At 41.4% G+C, this 21,606-nt stretch overlaps 1 long non-coding RNA gene across 2 annotated transcripts in view; it reads left to right on the top strand.

Moving 5' to 3' along the window:
* The window catches only part of LOC149206815 (uncharacterized), a 256,541-nt gene that overhangs the window by 172,064 nt on the left and 62,871 nt on the right, over nt 1-21,606 (top strand). The gene's annotated exons all lie outside the window — the stretch shown is intronic.

Genomic DNA, 21,606 nt, shown 5'->3' with positions numbered 1-21,606 from the left:
GCTGCAAAAGGAGGAACGATTTGTATGAAGTCTTCCTCAATAAACCCTTGAGAGGAGGAAAAGGTGTTAAGAATTTCAAAACCACCAAATGAGAAGGGGGATGAATGGAAAAGCCCATCCATGGGGAGCTGGCTATGGAAAGGCACCACACAATTGGTAATAGGAGAGAATAAAGGCACTCACTGAGCCCAGGCTGTGGCCTGGGAGACATCCTCCCTAGGTCCATGATCTTGATTCAGGTCCCACTCCCACCCCACGCTTAAAGAAACAATAGTCTTTAGCATTAAAGTTTTCAATTCTTTCTATCTAGTTTTCTCATTGTCCCAATTTGATATGGCTTCTTAAAAACTTATGATTTGTTATTCCTACCCACATTTGCATTTGATCATAGGTATGTGTTGGATAGTTTTCACAGAATATGTATTTTACCATCAACGTTACAAGTGCTTAAATGAAATCGTACTAAATTAGCTTGATTGAATGTTCTTATTTAATATTCATGCAAACTATTGTGATACTCGATGCAGGTCATACACATTGATGTTAAGAAAATGAGCTCAATTGGGTATAGGAAGATTGTTTGTTTCGTTATATATTGCGGATCTCGATCTGGTTTTGGTAATGGCAAGTCCTGTGTATGTGTCACCATGTTGGATGGTGGTGAAGATGTCTTGTCAGTATTTTCCCAATTTTTTGGGGATTCATTTATTTAAAATGCTAGTTGGTGTATCTAGTTTTGAAAGAAAATGAACAACTAAGCTACATTATTACTTTGAGGCAACAACTTTCAAATAATAATGATTTCCCTTATAATTGCCAAAGGCTTCTTATTTCAACATAAGGTGGAGGATTGCTGGACACCCAATCCTCTAAGGGTTATGGTGTGGAAGATAAATAGTCAAAGGAGTCCAAGATACGTTAGAAGATGAATCCAACAGTCATAAGAATGTATTATAAATGTACATCTACGTTAATAGTAAAAGGAAATTCACTGTTTTATCCTTCATATCTCTTCACATTCCATGTGGGTCTAACATGGTATCAGAGCCGCCTCCTCCTCCCTGGGCACAACTATTCGAAATCTACAACCCTTTACTGTGTGGTTAAGTATTTCCGGATGTCGGATAGATTGAATGGAAAAAAAAGAACTTCCTCCGAGGCTAGGTTAATCATTTGGCAATATTCATCTTGGCCTTTGGTAGTCTTCACTATGAGACTAGGGTTTAAAGTCTGTTCTCCTTGATTACGCTAAAACAATCAGGGTTTCTTGCTCGCTAAACCACTGGTGTCGAATTTTGGGAGTTCATCTCCCTCAGAAGATATGGTAAGGTGTAAAATTGTTCGGTTTTCTCCCTCGAAATTCAACAGATAATCATGGTCCTATAAATGTTTCCAGAAAGTCACTTCGCTTCCCATGACCTATGCGGCCATTAATTCCCTTCCGGAATATAAGCCAATTGTTGTAGTGGCTGCAAAACCCTCCAAAATTTTGGCCTGTATCCAAAATTCAGAGCCTTCCTTGGTTTTCCCCTAATGGTTGCAAACACTCGGGCTCATTCCTTGAGCTCATATCGTGTCTTTACACCCCTTTTTCTTGATTGACCACTGGTCATCTTTTGGCATGTTGATTGCTATGTCATGCTTGCGAGTTTGTTGTGGCAATTTTGAAGGTTCGTTTTTGTGTGCATGAGTTGTTTTCACTTTGTGAACATCGGTCATTCTCACACACAAAGTTGCAAGCACTGTCACGCAAGTGTGGTCGCGGTCGTTCCGAGATCTATCTCAAGTGACACACTTTTCACTCTTAACCTTAAGTCAGTCTCAATGAGCACATGTTTGTCTTGTTGGTTTGAGGTGTCTTATCATCGAGTCATCCTAAGTGTGTGATCACAATGTCATGTATGCACAAGTTCACTTTCTCTCACACTTAGCCATTTTTCCTGAAAATCTGTCGATCGGACAACCCTCCATCAATTTCATCCCGACTGAGCTACATTTCGTAGTCTCAGCTCTCAGTGACCCCGCTATGCTGCCCAGAACTGCGCAAAAGCAGCCTACACTGCACAATCCTGGAAGTGAGCATGCTAACTAACTCCGAGAACTACGCGAAAGTTGTCCCCAATTCTGACCCAATTTGTGCTTCTCGCAAGATCACTGATCAAGCCTCCCTCTGGTCTACCAGGAAACCTGAACTGCACTATGACCCGAGGTTGCACTGTACCCAAAAACTACGCAGAAGTTTCCCAGCTACCTGCCCTGCACTGTCTGTAGAAACTGCGCAGTCATGTGAGTTAGGCCTGTGCTGCCTATCACTGCACTATTCCAAGGAATTGTGCAGATTTGACTAGCAGTTACTTACCCTATTGGCTTGCCCTTCTCTCCCTCTGAAAATTGCGCAGTTTTGACTGGCTCTCTCCCTGCTGCCCCGCTCTGCACTCATCCCGGAAACTTCGCAACAACTTCCTGCCCGACACTGTCTCTCAGAAATGCCCAGTTATGACCAGCAGCTCCCCGCAGCCCGATCTAGCCTTGCTCTGGAAAAATGTGCAGAAATGTCTGCTAGTACATCATGTTGCCCGCTCTGTCTCCCTCTTGAAAATAGTGCAGATCCTCAGCTGGACCCTCGGATGACCTGCCCAGTCCTCATCCTGAAGACCGCGCAGAATTTTCGAGCAGTTCCTCCCGACAGCCTGCCTTGCTTCCTCCTAGGAACTGCATAGTTCTTCACACCTGGGTTCTACCTTGCAGCTATCACTGTTGTCTTGGATTGTGAAAATCCGCCTCCCAGTGACATCTGCGCAATTTTTCCCGACAGTGCTCCGAAGCCTATCATCCCGACCTGAGTTGTGCTCTGCGCAGTTTCAGTTCCTCGTCCTCCCTCTTGGTCACCTGCACCTGAAACGAAAAACAATGCATCATTCTAGACTAGGAGATTTTTGGATTTGATGTCGTCTCGTCGTGAGTGTTTGCAAGAACAGGTACATTGATGTAACATGGTTCGGTGAAGAACGGGATGGGGAAGGAGCGCATGTTAGAAGACTTGCTCGTAGTGGAACGAACGTACGAAGCACATCGAGCAGCAAGCGAAAGGGACAAATACATGTGCACCATCAACCAAAGACGAAGACCATCGAAGACCCCGTGCATCTTGCCATGCGGAGGTGAAGACATGATGCACCGAGAGCACACCCATCACTCAACAGCATAGCAGTTCGACGCGGACACCACAGTCAGCCAGTACATGTCAGTAGTGTCTTGTCGATCTGTGTCATCAGTTGTCTCGACCACATCACCACTATGGGCCATACTTTTTGTAATCAAATGTCAATTAATGTGAAAGTCCAAGAGATGCACATATGAAGTTTAAGAATCATGTAAGTCAAAAAGTCAAAGGAAGTCAGATAGTCATGAGGGAAGTCGAAGAGTCACAAGGGTCAGTTATCCCCCTTGGCTATATATACCCCGTCATTGTATAAGCAAAGGAATTTTCACCTTGGCTCCTCCCACATAGCCTTGAGAGTCTGTAGTATTTTCTTTGAGGAGCGAAGAGTGGCTCTAATGTCCCACTACTGGGGCTAGTGATGTATGGTGTACAAAAGTGTGTCTTGGAACTTTTTCTTAATTCAGAAGCCTCTCTCAGGGCAACACGTTTTCACGCATGTTTTGTATATGTTTGTAAGGCTATTTTTTAAACATTTGTAAGGCATGTTTTCTTAACCTATACTCAGATAGTTGAACTACTTCAGTTATTTTAGTACTTACATTGTTGAAGATGTGTTGTATTGTTTATCACTATTGTCTCGTCCGTGTGGACTACTCCGTTGGACATCAGGCAGACCATCCTTCTGTTTTCTTGGTTATAATGACCATCACCCATGTGTGGACTACTCCGCTGGACGGTGTACGTATTTTCCCTTGTACTTCGGTTTTAATGACTGCGTCATCCGCTGTGGACTACTCCACTGGATGCTAGACATACCCTTGTTTCTCGTGTGTCTCTCCCTGGGTGGTACTACTGCCTCTCATATAGAGGCTCACTTTTACCCTCTCCCTTATAGTAATAGAACCCGGACACAAAGTCACATTACGCACTCACCTCGCTTTCTTGAAGTTACAAGCATAACACTCTCGTGTGCTGAACAACAAGAGCTAAGGAAAAGCCTTAAGCTAATGGCAACCAGGCCATTGTACCGGATGGGACTCCTACACCAAACTGTGTGAGGTCTAGTTGGGACTTCATACCGGGGAGATCCCCTAAATTTTGGCGCTATCCATATTAGGGATTTGATCTCTTTATCTTTTGGTAGTTTGTAGATGACCAAACCTTTCTTTTGGCTTTACCTCCGAAAGTGGTATTGGAATTGAAGTTTATATGTAGTTTTAGGGATAGGGAAGGAAAATATGTGTCGATCTTGTTTGAATTGCTTTTATTGCAAATTTTTTTTACTTCATGATACCCATTTTGGAATAGGTTAGGTTTGTTTTGTATCATTAGCTGCTAATGTGCAGACATTTTGGGAGGATATTGATTGGAAACTTGAAAGAGTTGGTTGAGATATTCACTGGAAAGACTATAACTCCGAAGTTAGGGTGTGTTGACACAATTGACAATGTGAAAGCCACAATTAAAGAGTAGGAAGAAATTCCTCCTCATCAGGAAAGACTGACATTTTCTGGAAAGTAGTTGAAGGATGGACAAGCCCTCACTTGTTATCCAAAAGGAATCCATGCTTCACTTGTTGCTTGTTCTAAGAGGTGGAATGCAAATCTTTGTTAGGACTTTGAATGTGAAAAGCCATTGCTGTCGAGGTGGAAAGCTCATACACCTTTGATAATATCAAGGAAAAAAATACAAGATAAGGAGGGCTTACCTCCTAAACGACAATGGTTAATCTTTGTTGTCAAGAAACTAGAGGATGGTTGTATCTAATTGATTACAATATTCATAGGGAATCTCTCTCAATTGGTTGTGTTTGAGAGGCGAGTGTAGATCTCAAAACTCTATTTAGGAAGACAATTACTCTTGAGGCTGAGAACTCAGATACTATCAACAATGTAGGTCTATTAGAAAGTGAAATGAGGGTGGGGAAGGTGGTCCTATCTCTTCTTTCCCCATCGTCTCATTTATGATGGGGCTAAAATTCAAGATAGGTAAGGAATTCCTCTAGATCATAAAAAATGTTTCTTTGCTGGATAAAGTTTGATTATGACAAGACTTTGGGTGATTATGATATTCAGAAGTATCTACCTTGCTTCTTGTCCTTCATCTCCAAGGAGATATACATATCTCCATGAAGATGTAAACTTGTGAGACTATCTCTCTTGATTTTAAGAGCTTTGATAGAACTGACAATGTGAAAACCAAGTTTCAGGACCAGAGAGAATTCCTACAAATCAGTAGAGGTTGATATTTGGTGGGACGCAACTTTAAGATGGAAGGACTTTTGCTGATTTATTATGAAAGAATTGACCCTCTGCCTTGTTCTTTCTCTGCATTGTGGTATGGAGATTTTTGTCGAGACTTGAATGTGATATCCCTTAGGACTCATGAGAATTTACCCTTAGGGTCAAAAGAACATATGACTATTTTGTACCACTATCACAAAATCCCTTTTCAATTAACAGAGATGCCATTGATTGCACAACGATGTAAACAATTACAGAATTTTTTAGCAATACCAACAGTGTATAGGAAGTTACAATTTCATAGTCTCACTCCAAGGGCCGTTACACCAGCAGAATTTGTGGTACAACGGTCAACAATTTAGAAATAGTAGCACTCTTTTTCAAAGATTACAATATCAATTATCCTATCAACAACACAACTAACCAGCTTACAAGATTTTTCTGTCACTTCTCAGTTTTCCTTCACAACTCTGCTTCTTTGTTATCATTAGAGAGACCTAATAGACCTCGTTGCTATCCTAATAAGCTTTACTGCTGCCCAGAGATGCCCTAAGGCCTTCGCTGCTGCCTGAATTGGGACGCAGGTGATCCAACTCACCATTCTTAGCACCTTGCTGCCCAGACTCCACTCCATTAAACCAGATGTTGCCTTAGATAGGGGTTGCTGCCATAAGAAAGTCTTCAGATGTTTGCTTGAAGAAAAACTCAAAATTGTGGAAAGGCTTCCATATTCCTCCTTCTAAAAGGATGTGATAATAAAATCTGGCTTAAAGGGAGACATATTCTCTTGTCCCAAAGCAGTAACATCAAGAAACACATTCAGCCTGTTCTGTTGTGCCAGAGACGTCCACTGTACAGTGTGAAGAATACTTAGCTCCAACCACCCTAGACCGGATAGGGAACACAAAGGGTCCTTTTGCAGAAATCCTTTTTCCTCTTTTTCTTATGCTCGAGCTGCTTTCTAAGCCCCGCACTACACAACCGAAGTGATCGGAACCGGCCATGTATGTTATCACATTTATTCTGGCCCATGTCATGCTGATCCTCTCTTCCACCACTCAATCGAGCATTTGGAAGGAGTTTTAACTCCTTCCATTAAAAAAATCACTTTATTAATAAGTGTATGTACATAATTTTCTCACAATATTGAGAAAAGAAAATAATTACATCAATATTTCCATTGATCAAAACCATAATGAGAACACAACCATTGCTGTGAATAAATCTGCAATACAACATATAAATATTACTTTGAGTAGAACCCTAACGAAAAGCCATCTCTGTAAATAAATCTGACATACAACATATAAATACTAGGAAAAAAAGCCACATGAAATATTTATTTAATGGAGTATAATGAAAATTTTGTATTTCCTCTTTTATATGTATCTCTTCTATTATATACTCAAACAGTGAAAATGAACGTACCTTCATTGGTATTTTTCAGAAAGCCATTCCTGTAAATGTAAATAAATCTGCCACACAAAATATAAATATTAGGAAAAAAACACATGAAAAAATGAAATATTTTTAATGAAGTATATTGCAAATTTTGTATTTCCTCTTGCACATATATCTCTTCTATTATATATTCAAATAATTAAAATGGTGGTACCTACATTGATACCTTTCAGAAAGTATAAGTAAACCCTTATTTAGGAGCAACTTGTAATGACCCCAGTAAATGTAAATGTGAATTTTACTATGGTAAAAGACAATATAGTAGTTGTTGTTTATGTTTAAAAGAAACAAAACTGTGATAAACTACATTATTGAATAAATTAAATATTTTCTTGAAATGCTGGCAGCCTCTGGGAGGTGGATTTCAAAGAAAGAGATCAGTTGTAATAACTGATTGGAACTGCCCTCCCAAACAGGAAAAGTCCTGGATGTAGGGAGGAAGTTCTGTGCTGTTGGGACAGACAGAAGGAAATCTTTTCTGAGAAAAAGAGAAAAGAGAAATACAAGAGGAAAAAGGTTAAGTCTGGTAGAGACCAGATAACCAGGCACATAGTGCACAGATCTTGTTGAGGGCTTGAGGCCTGCAAGATGGCTCGGGGGGAGAATACCGTCTGCGAGATGGATCTCATGGTTGGGTGGTAGAGCGGAATCAAGGTACAAAAGACTTGCTTAAGTACCTGTTCATAACTCTGGCGAATTAGGTATGATTTCCAATCGCAGAGTTTCCATTGAAAATTAAAGTGAGGAATGTACAGTAGACTTACAATGGTTAAATGATAACTGTGTTTCATTCCCAAGATTACTGTCATGCTAATGAAATAACTGCCTAAATGTAGGATAAAATAAGGACAGGCTATTAAGTGTTAGGCATGACCGGAAAACTTGCTAACTGTTAATACAGCTACGCAGGTGTGGTTTTCGGTTAAACCACAGATTATAAAATGATTTACATAATGTAAAGCAATCAATGAGACAGAGTTAGTCTCAGGTCGGAAAACGAGTTAATGGAACCAGCATTCTGAAACCCTGAATACCGACCAACAGTTATCGAGACATTCTCTAATAAAAATAAGTGTGAAAATATCCGAGCCAGAGTATTAAGTACCGGCGGTAGGTTCTAAAGTGGTATTCATTAACAGACCGAAATAAACATATGCATATTGGTAAGACTCTGTTGAATAGTGAGAACTAACATACTATTCCATTCACAGAAGTAGTAAACATATTCGGTAAATGTATGAAATGAAGAACCATACCCTACTGTTACAACCTTATTAATAAATAGCATCATTTGCAGTTACAGCCACCGAGGAAATGGTTCAACACATAAACGACCACGAAATGAGATAACAGAGCAAAGAAAATGTGTTTGTGACTGTAGAAATACTTGACTGTAGAAATACTTATACATGCGAATTATGCGACTTGCTGAATGAAAGAAATTCGGTATGCCGACTACAGCAAACGGATACTATCCATAGCAAACAACATTGGCAAAAACATATGGTAATATCGGAACGATTTCCGTGAAAACTGTAGCGAAACGTAATGGAAATCAAGAGCTTTGCCGTCACTGAAGACGGGCAGCTTACCACAGACAGAGACAGAAAGTAACTGTAAATAAGAAAACCTAACCGGGATTTATATTATCATTTAAGCACACAACCCATTTCCATAACGTTGCTCAGAATGCGGACCACCAGAGGGGGTTCGAACAGAGCCATATCCCGAACACATACATTTATATGAACTGAAAAGAAAACGAGTGCCTTGACAGTAAAAACCCTGGTCGGGTATTAACATGCGAATCTATATACAGAGGATTTTCCAAAAATAAAACAATCTGTATTCGTAACCGAAACTGTGCATCAGGGCCAGGCCCTGTATATTATCAAATAACAAGTGCAGAAACCCCAATGTCTAAACTGTCGAAAGGGGCGACTGCCCATAACAAAACTAATCTAAAGATAGAAGAGACGGAGTACACGGGTCGCCATGGACTGTGCGCCCGGTGCTGGATATAGATTCAAATCATGAACAAACATATGTAAACCGTGAGGGTCCGCTCAGAAATACCTCAGCAAACAGAAGAGGGATTAACCAGTGCTCGAACGACGGACTGCCACAGTTCAACCACACGAATATATCAAGAGCAAGGACTATTTAGCTCTCATCTATAGAAGAAAGGGGTAATGAGAGGTTTAAACTCACCTGTAACCGTCGAGAGACAGTGTTATTGAGCCTAAAGGCTGTGACGCTGTTGGAGGAGAGCCATTGGACCCATCTGCACATTATGCCAGCAAAGGAATATATTAGATTGAACCGTGAGCAGTTAAAAGTTGAAAGCATGCCGAGAGCAAACTGTAAATAAACCTGAGGCCATTACCTGTGCAGGAGTAAGCCGAGCGCTTCACTTTCTTCTGAGCTTGGGTGAGGTGTGGATATGAAGCTGGAGGCCTCGATCCGGCATCAGAGCTCCGAGAGGAGTCGAAGAAAACTGTGGAAATGAGTTCTGGGCTTGCTCCGGTGGGGTTTTGAGCAGCCCTAAAACCCTCGACCCTTCCCATCCATTCGATCCGAGCAATAGATCCTGACCGTCGATGTATGGCAGGAAAACTGTGGTGGAGTAACCGAGGTCCCCAAGCCCGAGGTGTCACATGGCGGGGTGGGCAAGTCATGCCACCTGCCAAGTGGTGGACTAAGCTCATAAAGACTGTAGATGACCTGGCGCCTGCAATGGCTGCGGTCGGACCACCTAACTCCGCGTTATGTCAATACATCATGTACTGGGCAGGGTCATAGGATTAGGAGCTTAGGTGTGAATCATTTACGGCCAATCCAAATACCATGTAAGGCACATATAACATGGTAGCGCATAACCATATAGTAAGGTGTTGAAAACCGACAGCAAATATTAACCATGTTACATAGTATATAGGTTGGTAAATGCACCATGTTCAATAACACATTCATATACGGTAACATTTAGTTAAGAGGTATTCCATGCAGTAAGCCAAACTATATGGTAATCGTAAATTTTTTTTTATGTATGGTTTAGAGGTGTGACAATTTGGTATCAGAGCCCAGTTACAACACTGTGGCCTCAAACATGACATGTTTCACTGTGCAGAAGCATACACCATGCATATATGAAAACTGATAATTTACTTAACTGTTGTTCTGTCTATGAAGGGGTGACACACAGAATTATAACAGCTAGCAGTTAAGCCAAAGGAAAAGGAAAAAGTAACGAAATGCAAGGAGACGGCAGTAACCCTCGGGAAAATCCAGAGCTGTGGGTACAGTTGGGTGAGGAAACACGAAGTACCAACCTTGCAATCCTGGAAACTGTTCAGGAGTTGAAAAATGAGATGGCACGGTTGCGAGAGGACAACGCGCGTTTGACGGTAGAGCAGGAAAGAATTCTGAAGAGTCTGTCAGACAGGCAAAACCCACCTTTATCTAACCCCAGCGCGGAACAGCAGAGGATGACAGAAGAACAAGACTATCAGATTGAACCTGAAAATTCAGATGGCAAAGAGGATCACTCTGATAATGTACCACAGCAGCAAACCTCAAAACGTCAGAAAATGGAGCTGCAGGGAGAATTCCGGAAGATTAAACCCCCACATTTCGATGGAGAACAGGAAGAGGCAGCAGAAGCATGGTTAATAAATATGAATAAATATTTTCAGTTGTATGAGTATGATCACAACTTGAAGGCGAGACTGGCTATTTTCCAGCTACAAGGTAAGGCAACCTTGTGGTGGGAGGAAATCAAGATTGTCAAGGGGGTAAGTGAACGGACCATTACATGGGAGAAATTTCAGAAATACTTCAAAGAAAGGTACCTAACTGAGCGCTTCTACGATGAAAAAGCGAGAGAGTTCCATGATTTAAGACTGGGGCAGCAGACTATGGACGAGTTCATTAATCGCTTTACCTCTCTGCTACGTTATGTACCTTATATCAAGGAGGAGAAAGCCAAGGTCCAAAGGTTTGTGAGCAGCTTACCTTCATATATAAGAGAGAGGATTGAGTTTGACAATCCTAGGACCATGGATGAGGCTATTCGTAAAGCAAGGATCTGCTACCAGCAGAATAAACAGAAGGGGGATACTTCAAATAAAAGATGGAATGAGAAAAAGAGCAGTCGGATGGTTGGAAGCAGCAAGGGAGGTCGCAGCAATGGAAGTAAGGGAGCTGGTAAAGGATTAAACAGTAGATCTGTAGCAAGAAGTGCGCCCCGAGCTAGGCCAGTAAGTGAATCTAGAGTAAGTGAGCAGCCTGTTAGGCCAGAAGGTGAAGGGATGACCAGACCTCCAGTTCAATGCTGGGGCTGTGGAGGACCTCACTATGTTAAAAACTGCCCACAGCGAAAGGGGACGGACCAGATATCCCAAATTCATGAAGCATCGACCGTTGGGGACGTGGCACGTAGTGTACCCAGAATTAATGCAGCTTTGGAGGACCGCCAAGCGGAGTATCAGCCATCTATGGTTGAATTTGAAGGTAAAATTTCAAACCTTTCTATAGCTGTTCTTATTGATCCAGGAGCTACTTTAAGTTATGTTAGCCCAAAGATAGTAGAACAGTGTAAGTTACAATCTGAAAAGTTCAGAAATCCGTGGCTGGTCCAATTAGCTACAGGAGCCAAGAGACGAGTCTTGGCCAAAATAAATAATTGTTCTTTAACCATAGCAGGGCAGCCAATAGTGGCAGACTTAAACATACTACCGTTGGGTTCATATGACATCCTGATTGGGATGGATTGGCTGGAAAAACACTGGTCCTTAGTGAATTGCAAGACAAAAACCATCTACTATAAGGATGACCGTGGAGAGCAGCAGGAATTACAAGGAATCAAACATCCCGTACAGATTCGACCCATTACAGCATCTCAGTTAGCTAAATGCATCAAGAAGAAATGTCAAATTTATGCTATTCAGGTGGGTTACGCAAATCAGAAGGATAAAACTGCCATGCTGGGCAACATTCCGGTGGTACAAGAATTTGCAGATGTTTTTCCTGAGGAAGTACCGGGATTACCACCTAAAAGAGATGTGGACTTCACCATTGAATTGATTCCGGGAGCAGCACCCGTGTCACGGGCACCATACCGAATGAGCGTACCAGAACTAACAGAATTAAAAATGCAACTGCAGGAGCTGTTAGACAAGAATTACATCCGTCCCAGCGTATCACCCTGGGGAGCCCCAGTGTTATTTGTCAAAAAGAAAGATGGAACTTTCCGGATGTGTATTGATTATCGTCAGCTGAATAAGCTCACGATCAAAAATAAATATCCTTTGCCTCGGATCGACGAACTTTTTGATCAGGTGAAGGGAGCGACGGTATTCTCTAAGATCGATCTGCGATCTGGTTATCATCAGATCAGAATTAAAGAGGAGGATATCGCTAAGACAACTTTCAGAACGCGGTATGGACATTACGAATTCGTGGTGCTACCTTTTGGTCTGACCAATGCACCTGCTACCTTCATGTGTTTGATGAACAGTGTGTTTCACAAGTTCTTAGATAAGTTTGTGTTGATATTCATAGACGACATTCTGATTTACTCCCGATCAAGGAAGGAGCATGAAGAACACCTTAGAGTGGTGTTGCAAACTTTGCGAGAACATCAGTTATATGCAAAGTTTAGTAAGTGTGATTTCTTTAAGGAGGAAATACAATACTTAGGCCATGTGATCACAAAGGAAGGAATTGCAGTGGACCCTGAAAAAATCAGAACTATAATGGAGTGGCCCATACCAAAGGACGTGGCAGATATCAGATCCTTTATGGGGCTAGCGGGTTATTATAGAAGGTTTGTGGAAGGCTTTTCAAGGGTAGCATACCCTATCACCTCCTTACAAAAGAAGGGAAAGATATTTAAGTGGACCTCAGAATGTCAGCAGAGCTTTGAGCAGCTCAAGCACTTACTCACCACCGCGCCCATCTTGAGTATAGCTGATCCTAATAAGGATTACGTGGTCTGTACTGACGCGAGTAAAGAAGGTGTGGGAGGAGTGCTGATGCAAGAAGGAAGGGTGATTGCATACGAATCAAGGAAACTAAAGGAACATGAGCAGAAGTACTCTGCTTACGATTTGGAATTAGCAGCTGTTATCCATGCACTAAAAATGTGGCGACATTACCTTCTGGGAAGGAAATTTCTGTTGTTGACAGACCATCACAGCTTAACAAATTATTTCAGTCAACCCACCTTAAATACGAGACAAGCTCGTTGGGCAGACTTTTTAAGTGGGTTTGATTTTGAAATAAAGCATTTGAAGGGAAAGGAGAATCGGGTAGCTGACGCATTGAGCCGAAAGGTGCAATGTGTGTGCAGAATTTCGGTCAGTAAATGGCAGAGTACCTTACTTGAAAAGATAAAATTAGCAGCTGATCAAGATGTTGTATATCAGCAAATTAAACAGCAAGTACAGCAGCTTTCTGATAAGGTAATACAACAAGGATACGAGTTAGACGATGCCGGAATGCTGTATTTCCATAAAAGGCTATATGTGCCCAACGAAGATAGTCTTAGAAAATTGATTCTAGACGAATTCCATATCAGCCATTACACCGGGCATCCAGGATACCAGAAAATGGTCGTCGCACTTCGAAAGGAATACTATTGGCCAAAGATGAAGAAGGAGGTAGCTGAATATCTAGCGCGATGTCTAGAATGTCAACAGATTAAAGCGGAGCATTTGCATCCAGCAGGGTTGCTACAACCCTTACCCATTCCGGAATGGAAATGGGAGACCATTTCCATGGACTTTATAACCGGGTTGCCTCGAACAAAGAAAAATAATGATTCCATTATGGTAGTAGTGGATAAGTTAAGTAAGGCAGCACACTTCATACCGGTACAATCCACGTATAAAGCTGTGCAAATTGCTCATATTTTCATGCAAAATGTGTTCAAGTTGCATGGACTTCCGAAGGTAATAATCTCGGATCGTGATGTTAAGTTCACATCAACTTTTTGGAGGACATTGTTTGCTGAACTGGGGACACAACTGAACTTTAGTACAACCTATCATCCTCAGACCGATGGTCAAACGGAGCGGGTAAACCAGGTAGTGGAGGACATGCTGAGAGCATGTGTTATGATGCAACCAACCCAGTGGGAGGAATACCTCCACCTGGTTGAATTCGCGTATAATAACGGGTATCATACGTCAACACAGCTGAGTCCCTTTGAGGTTCTGTATGGGCGGAAGTGCCGCACACCCTCAAGTTGGGGTGGACCTGAGGATAGGTTAAGGTTTGGCCCGGATATGCTCAAAGAAATGGAAGACACGGTGAAGAAGGTGCGTAACAACTTAAAGGCTGCTCAGGACAGACAAAAAAGTTTTGCAGACCGAAAGAGAAGGTTCAAAGAATTTCAGGTCGGAGACCATGTTTTCGTAAGAATCCAAACCAGAAGGAGTACCTTGCAGTGGAGTGGGTGTGCGAAGCTTGCACCTCGCTATTTTGGACCCTTCCAAATCCTGGCAAGAGTGGGGCCAGTAGCTTATCAGCTTGCCCTACCAAGCCATATTAAGATCCACAATGTTTTTCATGTTTCCGTATTAAAACAATACGTCTACGATCCTAAACATGTGATTCAATGGCAGGATGTTCGGGTAAGAATTAAATCTGGTCATTCTAAATAAGCTTTATTCTTAAACAAGGAAATAACTAAATCTGTTGCTGTTTGCAGGTCGAGCCGGAAGGCGAGGTTCTGGTCGAACCACTGACCATTCTCGACCGGAGAGAAGTGCAGCTGCGGAAACGGGTTATTTTCCAAGCTAAGGTGCAGTGGCAGCATTATGGGCCTGAAGAGGCCACTTGGGAGGATGAGGAACTCCTTAAAGAAGCTTACCCGAATTTGTTTAAGGAAAACAGACATCGGGACGATGTCCAATCACAGGAGGGGGAGATGTAATGACCCCAGTAAATGTAAATGTGAATTTTACTATGGTAAAAGACAATATAGTAGTTGTTGTTTATGTTTAAAAGAAACAAAACTGTGATAAACTACATTATTGAATAAATTAAATATTTTCTTGAAATGCTGGCAGCCTCTGGGAGGTGGATTTCAAAGAAAGAGATCAGTTGTAATAACTGATTGGAACTGCCCTCCCAAACAGGAAAAGTCCTGGATGTAGGGAGGAAGTTTTGTGCTGTTGGGACAGACAGAAGGAAATCTTTTCTGAGAAAAAGAGAAAAGAGAAATACAAGAGGAAAAAGGTTAAGTCTGGTAGAGACCAGATAACCAGGCACATAGTGCACAGATCTTGTTGAGGGCTTGAGGCCTGCAAGATGGCTCGGGGGGAGAATACCGTCTGCGAGATGGATCTCATGGCTGGGTGGTAGAGCGGAATCAAGGTACAGAAGACTTGCTTAAGTACCTGTTCATAACTCTGGCGAATCAGGTATGATTTCCAATCGCAGAGTTTCCATTGAAAATTAAAGTGAGGAATGTACAGTAGACTTACAGTGGTTAAATGATAACTGTGTTTCATTCCCAAGATTACTGTCATGCTAATGAAATAACTGCCTAAATGTAGGATAAAATAAGGACAGGCTATTAAGTGTTAGGCATGACCGGAAAACTTGCTAACTGTTAATACAGCTACGCAGGTGTGGTTTTCGGTTAAACCACAGATTATAAAATGATTTACATAATGTAAAGCAATCAATGAGACAGAGTTAGTCTCAGGTCGGAAAACGAGTTAATGGAACCAGCATTCTGAAACCCTGAATACCGACCAACAGTTATCGAGACATTCTCTAATAAAAATAAGTGTGAAAATATCCGAGCCAGAGTATTAAGTACCGGCGGTAGGTTCTAAAGTGGTATTCATTAACAGACCGAAATAAACATATGCATATTGGTAAGACTCTGTTGAATAGTGAGAACTAACATACCATTCCATTCACAGAAATAGTAAACATATTCGGTAAATGTATGAAATGAAGAACCATACCCTATTATTACAACCTTATTAATAAATAGCATCATTTGCAGTTACAGCCACAGAGGAAATGGTTCAACACATAAACGACCACGAAATGAGATAACAGAGCAAAGAAAATGTGTTTGTGACTGTAGAAATACTTGACTGTAGAAATACTTATACATGCGAATTATGCGACTTGCTGAATGAAAGCAATTCGGTATGCCGACTACAGCAAACGGATACTATCCATAGCAAACAACATTGGCAAAAACATATGGTAATATCGGAACGATTTCCGTGAAAACTGTAGCGAAACGTAATGGAAATCAAGAGCTTTGCCGTCACTGAAGACGGGCAGCTTAACACAGACAGAGACAGAAAGTAACTGTAAAGAAGAAAACCTAACCGGGATTTATATTATCAGTTAAGCACACAACCCATTTCCATAACGTTGCTCAGAATGCGGACCACCAGAGGGGGTTCGAACAGAGCCATATCCTGAACACATACATTTATATGAACTGAAAAGAAAACGAGTGCCTTGACAGTAAAAACCCTGGTCGGGTATTAACATGCGAATCTATATACAGAGGATTTTCCAAAAATAAAACAATCTGTATTCGTAACCGAAACTGTGCATCAGGGCCAGGCCCTGTATATTATCAAATAACAAGTGCAGAAACCCCAATGTCTAAACTGTCGAAAGGGGCGACTGCCCATAACAAAACTAATCTAAAGATAGAAGAGACGGAGTACACGGGTCGCCATGGACTGTGCGCCCGGTGCTGGATATAGATTCAAATCATGAACAAACATATGTAAACCGTGAGGGTCCGCTCAGAAATACCTCAGCAAACCGAAGAAGGATTAACCAGTGCTCGAACGACGGACTGCCACAGTTCAACCACACGAATATATCAAGAGCGAGGACTATTGAGCTCTCATCTACAGAAGAAAGGGGTAATGAGAGGTTTAAACTCACCTGTAACCGTCGAGAGACAGTGTTATTGAGCCTAAAGGCTGTGACGCTGTTGGAGGAGAGCCATCGGACCCATCTGCACATTATGCCAGCAAAGGAATATATTAGATTGAACCGTGAGCAGTTAAAAGTTGAAAGCATGCCGAGAGCAAACTGTAAATAAACCTGAGGCCATTACCTGTGCAGGAGTAAGCCGAGCGCTTCACTTTCTTCTGAGCTTGGGTGAGGTGTGGATACGAAGCTGGAGGCCTCGATCCGGCATCAGAGCTCCGAGAGGAGTCGAAGAAAACTGTGGAAATGAGTTCTGGGCTCGCTCCGGTGGGGTTTTGAGCAGCCCTAAAACCCTCGACCCTTCCCATCCATTCGATCCGAGCAATAGATCCTGACCGTCGATGTATGGCGGGAAAACTGTGGTGGAGTAACTGAGGTCCCCAAGCTCGAGGTGTCACATGGCGGGGTGGGCAAGTCATGCCACCTGCCAAGTGGTGGACTAAGCTCATAAAGACTGTAGATGACCTGGCGCCTGCAATGGCTGCGGTCGGACCACCTAACTCCGCGTTATGTCAATATATCATGTACTGGGCAGGGTCATAGGATTAGGAGCTTAGGTGTGAATCATTTACGGCCAATCCAAATACCATGTAAGGCACATATAACATGGTAGCGCATAACCATATAGTAAGGTGTTGAAAACCGACAGCAAATATTAACCATGTTACATAGTATATAGGTTGGTAAATGCACCATGTTCAATAACACATTCATATACGGTAACATTTAGTTAAGAGGTATTCCATGCAGTAAGCCAAACTATATGGTAATCGTAATTTTTTTTTTATGTATGGTTTAGAGGTGTGACACAACTCTTGTAAGCAAACCTGAAATTAGAAAAGAAATATAAAAAAACAGAGCAACTTTTGTAAGAAAAACTACCATTAAAAAAGAAATATAGAAAAACAAAATGCACATACAATATAAATATTCTTTTTCCATATAAAAATGATAGCTATAATTTATATAAAAATTTAAATTAATTTATTTAATTTTAATAATATAATTAATATGAATACTATAAAAAAAAAAAAAATTCAGAGCCATTGACCATCTCTCCTGGAAATCAATCAATCAGTACAAATTGCAAATGGTGATTTCATATATACACACACAACACGTTATACACACACACACACACATATATATATATATAGGTGGCCATTTGGTTCTACTAAATAGATGATTACACCTAAGCTCATCCTGGAATGAATCGATGATTCCATAGTGTTGCACTAACCTAACCTTAGACAATAATAGTTCATGGATTGGATTGGGGTGTCAAGCAGCCTGGAAAAAACCTAATGATAACCCACCCTGATCACACAACACAATTGCTCAATATTTCGTTCATTCACTTAAAAGCTCAAAAATACCACAAAAAGAAAGAAGCCGAACACACAGCACAAAGTAATATCCAAAAAAGACCCCAAAAACAGGGCTGTGAGAAGTCAAGCAAAAAGTCAGAGATGCACAGGGCTGTGAGAAGTCCAGCAAAAAGTCAGAGATGCTTGAATTGATGGGGATAAACTGGTTAAGGTAGAGCCAGAGACATGCGTACACAGGTGGGCGGATTGGAGAAATTAAATCTAATTGAAATCACATCAGGTTGTTGCAATTATTGAGGAGGAATGACAGCCTTAAATCCATTAAACACGGTTATCGCTAAAACCATGGGTTAAACTGATAAATAAAGAAGAGTTTCTATACAGGAAAACCACACACTAAACTAATACACAGCAGCAGATTAAACCCAAGAAGACATCCAAAAAGCCATTGATGCTTGAATTCGCAGGGGATAAATTGGTGATGCTAGAGCTGGAGACCGATTGAAGTAGTAATGAAGGAAAAATTAAATCTAATATAACTGATTGAGGAGGAGGAAGCAGAGCATTAAAAATGGCCACATCAAGGGTAAAATTAATTATTGAGGAGGAAACAGACAAGACATGTCAACTTTCAAGAAATAGAGCAAAGAGTTCCCAATATCCTGAAGGATTTTGGGACTCCAATACTGAGAGGGAAGGCCCGAAAGATGAACCAAAATGAGGATAGCATCCATTCGCTCTCTGTTCACATCAAAGAGAAGAGTCCATTTTCTGAAAACCACTGGAATCAAATCCAAGCTCCAAACAAGTTGTGTAAACCACCTCAAGATTGTAACTTTAGTTGGAACCATCCTTTTGCTAGCAAACATACCTCAGGGGTTTTCTGAATACGTTGGATTAGGGTACATTCCACCCACTCTGACCGACAAGGTTTTGAAATTGAATTTGTGACCCCTCACACCACCAGCTTTTCGACCAACTCCAAAACTTGTTCCATCATAACGTCCTCCCCTAGATTCATCTTTGGATGCTCACTCCGCATCCTCAAACATTTTCTCTTATTTCTCTTACTATCTGCCACTTTTCCTCCTCGAGAAGTTGAAATCCCCCCATTTTTCGAACCACCACAATGGACGTTTACAAGCTTGACTAGACTTGCTGAAGAGATAACTTTCTCTACACCATCTGACTCCAACAACGCATTGAAAAAACTGCTTACACCCAGTGCCACCCCCCTTAAAGATACATTCTTGGCTGCAAAAGGAGGAACGATTTGTATGAAGTCTTCCTCAATAAACCCTTGAGAGGAGGAAAAGGTGTTAAGAATTTCAAAACCACCAAATGAGAAGGGGGATGAATGGAAAAGCCCATCCATGGGGAGCTGGCTATGGAAAGGCACCACACAATTGGTAATAGGAGAGAATAAAGGCACTCATTGAGCCCAGGCTGTGGCCTGGGAGACATCCTCCCTAGGTCCATGATCTTGATTCAGGTCCCACTCCCACCCCACGCTTAAAGAAACAATAGTCTTTAGCATTAAAGTTTTCAATTCTTTCTATCTAGTTTTCTCATTGTCCCAAATTGATATGGCTTCTTAAAAACTTATGATTTGTTATTCCTACCCACATTTGCATTTGATCATAGGTATGTGTTGGATAGTTTTCTCAGAATATGTATTTTACCATCAACGTTACAAGTGCTTAAATGAAATCGTACTAAATTAGCTTGATTGAATGTTCTTATTTAATATTCATGCAAACTATTGTGATACTCGATGCAGGTCATACACATTGATGTTAAGAAAATGAGCTCAATTGGGTATAGGAAGATTGTTTGTTTCGTTATATATTGCGGATCTCGATCTGGTTTTGGTAATGGCAAGTCCTGTGTATGTGTCACCATGTTGGATGGTGGTGAAGATGTCTTGTCAGTATTTTCCCAATTTTTTGGGGATTCATTTATTTAAAATGCTAGTTGGTGTATCTAGTTTTGAAAGAAAATGAACAACTAAGCTACATTATTACTTTGAGGCAACAACTTTCAAATAATAATGATTTCCCTTATAATTGCCAAAGGCTTCTTATTTCAACATAAGGTGGAGGATTGCTGGACACCCAATCCTCTAAGGGTTATGGTGTGGAAGATAAATAGTCAAAGGAGTCCAAGATACGTTAGAAGATGAATCCAACAGTCATAAGAATGTATTATAAATGTACATCTACGTTAATAGTAAAAGGAAATTCACTTTTTTATCCTTCATATCTCTTCACATTCCATGTGGGTCTAACGTGGTATCAGAGCCCCCTCCTCCTCCCTGGGCACAACTATTCGAAATCTACAACCCTTTACTGTGTGGTTAAGTATTTCCGGTTGTCGGATAGATTGAATGGAAAAAAAAGAACTTCCTCCGAGGCTAGGTTAATCATTTGGCAATATTCATCTTGGCCTTTGGTAGTCTTCACTATGAGACTAGGGTTTAAAGTCCGTTCTCCTTGATTACGCTAAAACAATCAGGGTTTCTTGCTCGCTAAACCACTGGTGTCGAATTTTGGGAGTTCATCTCCCTCAGAAGATATGGTTAGGTGTAAAAATGTTCGGTTTTCTCCCTCGAAATTCAACAGATAATCGTGGTCCTATAAATGTTTCCAGAAAGTCACTTCGCTTCCCATGACCTATGCGGCCATTAATTCCCTTCCGGAATATAAGCCAATTGTTGTAGTGTCTGCAAAACCCTCCAAAATTTTGGCCTGTATCCAAAATTCAGAGCCTTCCTTGGTTTTCTCCTAATGGTTGCAAACACTCAGGCTCATTCCTTGAGCTCATATCGAGTCTTTTCACCCCTTTTTCTTGATTGACCACTGGTCATCTTTTGGCATGTTGATTGCTATGTCATGCTTGCGAGTTTGTTGTGGAAATTTCGAAGGTTCGTTTTTGTGTGCATGAGTTGTTTTCACTTTGTGAACATAGGTCATTCTCACACACAAAGTTGCAAGCACTGTCACGCAAGTGTGGTCGCGGTCGTTCTGAGATCTATCTCAAGTGACACACTTTTCACTCTTAACCTTAAGTCAGTCTCAATGAGCACATGTTTGTCTTGTTGGTTTGAGGTGTCTTATCATCGAGTCATGCTAAGTGTGTGATCACAATGTCATGTATGCACAAGTTCACTTTCTCTCACACTTAGCCATTTTTCCTGAAAATCTGTCGATCGGACAACCCTCCATCAATTTCATCCCGACTGAGCTACATTTCGTAGTCTCAGCTCTTAGTGACCCTGCTATGCTGCCCAGAACTGCGCAAAAGCAGCCTACACTGCACAATCCTGGAAGTGAGCATGCTAACTAACTCCGAGAACTACGCGAAAGTTGTCCCCAATTCCGACCCAATTTGTGCTTCTCGCAAGATCACTGATCAAGCCTCCCTC

The sequence above is a fragment of the Pinus tabuliformis genome, chromosome 1_2 (genome assembly GCF_031772625.1).
Source record: "Pinus tabuliformis cultivar Carrire ecotype Pingquan chromosome 1_2, CPIR1, whole genome shotgun sequence".
Lineage (NCBI taxonomy): Eukaryota > Viridiplantae > Streptophyta > Pinopsida > Pinales > Pinaceae > Pinus > Pinus tabuliformis.
This window is presented reverse-complemented; position numbering and strand designations above follow the sequence as displayed.